The following is a 6,437-nucleotide window of genomic DNA, read 5'->3' as shown; positions in this document are numbered from 1 at the left end:
ACCGGGGTTGGCTAACCATTCACAACTGTGGTCCAGACTCTTTCATCTATAGACTTAAGAAAAGCCTAGGTCTCCATGTGTAATAGTTAGGTCCTTCTAGCAGAAGAGGTCTATGAGCAGATTCACCTTCAGTGAAGAAACTCATAACGAAAAACAATCAGATAGATGCTAACACAACAAACGACAATGCACACACAAACAGGCATTAGATCTATAATAAAATGCAACAACATATCAGATTTTGTCCAACCACAAGACCACTCAGATATACATAAAATCAAGCAAAATGGGTAAGGATCTACTAAAGCAACTTATCAGAACTTGCTCTAATACCACTTGTTAGAGTTGGTCAACTCACTTTGGTGTTAGGTTACCCATTTTTAAAGTGCAGCGGAAGATTTTACCAAGTTGATTAATGGTTACCAAGTTAAGCATGAATCAACAACCACAAGTGGTAAAGATAAAGCACACAAGCATATACATGGTTTGGCTAAAACCACTCTTAGCCTACATCCATGGGACCTCGTCCAGATCGAAGCTAATCTACTATAATAACAAACATTACAAGATATCACTCCAAGTTGATTTTAGCTACAACAAAGAGAACTCCCTATTCTATGTTACAGTAAACACCAGCCTCTGAATCTCTAATGCTTCGTTGCTTCTAGGATCATTCCACACTAGGAACACTCCCGAACAACGCTTGAGCTCCACCCAAGCTTCACTCGCCGAAGAACACCTCTAACTTCCACGGCTTGAACTCCTTTCAAGCTCTTAGTGTAGGAACCAAGTTCCAGCAACAACAAACAATAAACAAAGATGAACAAAATGATTTAAGTATTAAACCATACATGGAACTTGTCAAGGAATAAACCCTCTGAAAATTTCAGAGCACAAGCAAAAATAAAGTCCAAGTTCGAAGATGCAAGGAAGAAGAAGATGGGTTTAAATAATCTTTGCTTGACCAATCTCTTTAAGACAACTGGTGAACAATCTCTTTCATCTTTTGTTGGGACCACAAACAAAAGCTCACCAACTTTGCAGGACCACAAAAGGAGAGGCGGACACTTATAAAGAGAAAACTCACACAAAAACCATGAAAGAGATAAACCTTGATGGGCAAGATAATATAAGAAAGACGTCACATGTGCAAAAAGAATCAAAGTACAAACAAATACAATATCAAATGTTGGCTTTACAAATGAACAAGAATGATAAAGGCCAATTTTGTGCTCCCCAATTCTTGCCAAGTCAGCAAACAAGGCTGACATATGATGGTTCAAAAATGGAAAAGATTTCATCTATCTTTTGGGACCACAACCAAGATAGGAAAAATCTTATTTCCTTAGACCACAAAAAGATATTGGGACACATATAGGTGGTCCAAATGATAGCACAACAGATGAACAAAAAATATCTTAGTTGATAAAGATAAAAACATAACTTATGCAAAGTGAGTCAGACAGGGGATGTTAGCACAGAAGAAGAGTATGTGCACACATGAAGTAATATGCGAAATGAAATGTAACATGTATATGTCTGACTTCAGTGTGCACACACACAAAGGCTGTGCACACATACAACATAAGTTTGATAAAAATGTTAAATAGAGGTCACAAACATAATATAGTCAAGAATAATTAATTTACCTTGCAGTTAGGATTTTCATTTTAATTTATATAACATTTTATGGGTTATCACAATATATATCACTTCAAATTTGTTAACTTTTACAAATTAATGGTATTCAAACCATTATGTTATCTTTGTTTCTTTCGCAAAAACATATTTGGCTATCTATTTTGAGAGTACAAAGTGTTTTATTTATTATTTAATTTCGTTTTGTTCCAGAAGATAACAGAAGTATAAATATGATCAAACTTACTTTAATTTTCTTTACAGATTATTGCGATTGCATCAAGCATATTGATATTGGAGTTACTGAGTTTACAAGTAGTAGGAAGCAACCAAGTGGAGTCCATTTCATTTTCAGCAATTGAAAATTTTCAAAATCACAACCAAGTGGAGCATATTGATATGAAAATTCATTATTAATATAAAGAAAATTTTCAAAAAAATATATATAATACAATTTTTTTTGGGGGGCAATGGCACAATAGATGGTCAAGGTGCACCTTGGTGGGTAAATATTGTAGCAATCAATTGAATGATTTATTCGGCCTTATCTTATTGAAATCATGTACTCTAATCAAGTCCAAATATCTAACATATCTTTAATCAATTGTACATCATGGAACAGTCATCCTATTTACTGCAGGTTTGACACAATAGTCTAATCTATATATCTTGTTAATCTCTATTTTAAATTTTAAGTCCTAATCAAAACTCAAACTGCAGCAATGTATTAGTCCAAGGCCTCACTGTTCTGGCACCAATCAATTCTCCTAACACGGTGGGATAAACCCAGATTTCTTTTAAATACATGATATTGCCAAAAATTCTCCTTTTTAATTTGCTACATGAATATAATTCCATCTTTGATATTTCAGATTCACGTAAAAACACCAAAATCGAAGATTGTTACAAGTCTCAGGGGATGATTGCATTGCAGTTAAAAGTAGGTGGGATCAGTATGAATTTAAATTTGGGATGCCAACACAACACGTGATCATAAGAAGGTTAACCTGCATTTCATTGGGTGGTGCTATCATTGCTCTTGGTAGTGAGATGTCTGGTGGAATAAAAGACATGAGTTGAAGACATCAAAACCATTAACCCTCAATTTGGTGTTAGAATATATTAAAACTGCAATTGGGAGAGGAGCTTACGTGAAATATACATATGTAAGAAGAATGACTATGAAAACTATAAGGTATGTTTTTTGGATGATAGGCTCTTATGGATCACACCCTGATAATGATTTTGACCAAAAAGCATTCCTGAAATTCCAAGAATAAATTATAGGGATACCTGTGGCTGAAAATGTCACTTATTCAGCAAGACCTGATAGAATTCAAAATGATCATTTTACTGGAATTTGTATCTCTAATGTAACTATTGGATTGCAACGAAACCAGAGAAACTACAATGGAATTGCACTAATATTCAAGGGGTCACGAGTCTTGTGACTCCTACGGTATGCAATTTGTTACCTGAGACTGAGAGGAAAAAATCGATTGATTTTTTCCTTAATGATAAGCTATCCATTGACAAAGTTCAACTAAAGATATGTTCTACAAGGAAGTAGCTAATTTGAGAGTGCAGTTTATTCAACTCCTTATATTTACAATATGTATTAATGATACCATGTTGCTCATATTTTTATGTAAGAAATTAAAGCGACAATAAGGGTTTACTTTTTTATGTTCTATTGTTTAATGAAATTAGTGAAAAGGGGATTTGTTACATGTCGGTGTTGAAAATATTCTCTAAAACCCGAAGTTAAGATGTGTTCGCAATATACCACATGATGAAAATCTATGTTCTGTCATTAAACAAAAGGATGCATAATTCATTTATGATGATCTCCTCTAACACATTTTGTAAATTCATGATGTCTGAACACTATATTTTAAGAAATTATGTTAAAAGTAATTGAACTTAGACAATACAAGCTTTGTCGATTGACAATCAAAAGAGCACTTTAATGGCTTGCTTGTTAATTAAAGGTGAATAATTTATGCACTCTTCCTAACTATATTCTACAACGTGATGTTAATGTTTAGAAAAAGATATAATATAATATGGCTTTAAAAACTTGCGTGTAGTCATATAAAATATATTCTTTTTTAGTTTAAACATTTAAGGTAATAGAATAATTATGATTAAAAAATCAAACAAAAACATGAATAATAATTTTAAAATAACAATGACAAGTAGTTCTCCATAGCTTATTAAGAAAAGTTGTTACGCTCTCATCACTTTACAAAACACTTAACAAAAACAACTTCATTGAAAAAGAACGTCATTTTAGTTTAGTAAACTAGAGTTAACGACTTTTTACCACCCGAACAAAAGCTTAATGACATTTTCCTACCTCAGACTTTTAAAATACCATTTTAGTACACAAAGCACAATTTTATTAGTAATTTTCGTTGTAAGGAAGGGCAAGATGGTCAAAAATCCATAATAAGTAAGGACAGACTAGACAACAAATATTTTGCATCTGAAATCAAAACTTAAAATTCCAGAAGACAGTGAACGGCGAAGGGTGGTGATTCACGATCGACAAATGATGAGTAATCAAGTATTGACGTTTGAGGGGTTTTGAGGAGGGAAGATTGGAGGTTGAAAGTGTGGTGGAAGATTGGATTTTGGCCACTAGAATCAGGCGGAGTCGGCACAAAAAAAGTAAAACCCTAGGTGGTGGAGAGCGAGAACGGTGCCCAATTGGCGTCGAGAAGGTTAGGGGTTTTGGAGATGGGGGCCATGAGTTGATTGATGGTCTCAAAAGGGATTTCTGACATTGTAATCGGTCGAAAAAGGGAAAGAATCATGCAAACCAATAGTGTGCTTTTCCGATCAATTTTGTTACTTGAATTCATCCATGTCACCACTAATCAACTCTCTGGATCTTTCTCTCCAAAAGTCCCAATGTTTTTGATCCTGTTTACTCACCAATTGCTGAAAAAAGGGAATGTTCGCGCGAAACAAATGGGAGGGCAGTGGCCGACGACATTGGGTTCAAAAGGTCAAGAACATTGTAGGGCAAGCTGCTGTCGTGCGCATGCTCTTGGCTAGAAAGGCTGGTTGAGGAATTTCCTCAAACAGCTGGTGGGCGTGAAATGGGGTAGCGATTGTGGGCAAGTGGGGCAAACTGGTGGCCAAATAATACACAACAACCACAATTAAGCAACCAGGTGTAGGTTGGGGGCACAAGAGGGGAGAAAAGAGGGTGAAAAACAGTGGAAAAGGGGCACAAAAATGGATGTTGCATGACGAAGAGGGTGGGTTGAGAGCAACAAATAGTGAGTGAGGGCAGTCGGTGGGAGGGTTGGTTTTGTAGTGGGGATGAAGGGGGTTTGAGTGGTGGCTTTGAGGTGAACTTTAGTGAAACGACTAGAAATTGGCCGCAAAGGGGGAGAAAACGTGAACCACAAGGAGGCTGCTTTCCCGCAAACAGAGGGTGCAGAGGGATTTTTTTTTTTTTTTTGTAATCACTATATTTTCCACCCAAACCAATGAGAAACATAATATTTGGGTAGTAAAAATGTATTTTAAAAGTCCGAGGTTGGAAAAGTGCCATTAAACTTTTTTTTGGGTAGGAAAAAGTCGTAAACTTAGTAAACTACTACAAAAGAAAAATAATAAATATAAGTAAACTCTTAAAATATAAAATAATTAAAAAAATAGTTATTGTAGTGTTATTAATTGCCACAATAGATATCATTAATTGTTTAATTGTAAAGTAACATTGACTAAAAAATAAAGATGGTCATTCAATAAAATGTTATATTTCACTATATATATTAGTGAGGTGTTGAAAAATCAATTACATCTTTCGCATTTATATTGAAATGCAAAATTAATTTGAACACACAATCTTAATATAAATATATCATTGATAATTGATCCATTGTAATCCTATAAAATAAATTTTATTGAGTTGACAATTGAAATAACAATCCCTTTAATTTATACATCAAATTCATTAGATTTATATAATAAATCAATAATAAAGAATTTGTGTTAAGAATGTGTTTAAAATAATTGATCGTTACTACACATTAATTTCCGCATGTTTCATACTTCCTTTTTTCTAGATATTGTTGTTGATGCGTGATTTTGACAGCAATGACTTCGCACATGTAAAGTGCTAAGAGGGTCTTAGAAATTACATGTGAATAATTGATTGAAGGTTAGAAATAGCATGCAAAGACTGAATAATAAATGAGACAGTGAGAATTTTTATAGTGGTTCGGATGCTTAAAGTGATTCCTACATCCACTATTATATTTTATATGAGTATTCTTGGTGATTAGCCAAGTTTACAAGAGGTTGCTAGCAGAGAGCAGAATTACAAGAACTTGTTATTTTGAGTGAATATTAAGCCAGTCTCTTTCTCGTAGGTTGTCTTTGCTATTTGCTTTGTTGAATTCAAAGAGTTTGATCTCGATTTTTTGAGGGGGAGTCCTCTATTTATAGCCACTGAGTTCAAGGCAATGATTACAAGTCTGCAAGTGGGTAGGTGTCGTGCAAATCCTTCCTTGTATCCCATTGGGTGATAACTTAAGAAATATCCTTAAATTATATGGGGTTGGACAGGTGTGGAGACCACATTCAATCACAGTCAAAACTTGAGTTTACTGAGTTAGTGACAATCATATTCTTGCTGTCTTGGGGTGATGTGGCAGATTCTGGGTGGTGCAAAGCCTTCCTTAATTTTGATTGGTGCTTACTGATATAAGCTTACGTTAGCCCTAATTTTTTTGGGCATAATAGAGGCTCCCCAGTTCTTGAGATTCAAGGAATTGGAT

The 6,437-nt window shown here is 34.6% G+C and overlaps 1 pseudogene; it reads left to right on the top strand.

Moving 5' to 3' along the window:
- Positions 1-2,174: 2,174 nt before the first annotated feature.
- On the top strand, positions 2,175-3,208 carry LOC116118449 (annotated as a pseudogene).
- Positions 3,209-6,437: the final 3,229 nt, after the last annotated feature.

This window comes from Pistacia vera, unplaced genomic scaffold (assembly GCF_008641045.1).
Source record: "Pistacia vera cultivar Batoury unplaced genomic scaffold, PisVer_v2 Contig845, whole genome shotgun sequence".
Taxonomy (NCBI): domain Eukaryota; kingdom Viridiplantae; phylum Streptophyta; class Magnoliopsida; order Sapindales; family Anacardiaceae; genus Pistacia; species Pistacia vera.
The sequence above is the reverse complement of the archived record's forward strand: the minus strand, read 5'-3'. Positions and strand labels throughout refer to the sequence as shown.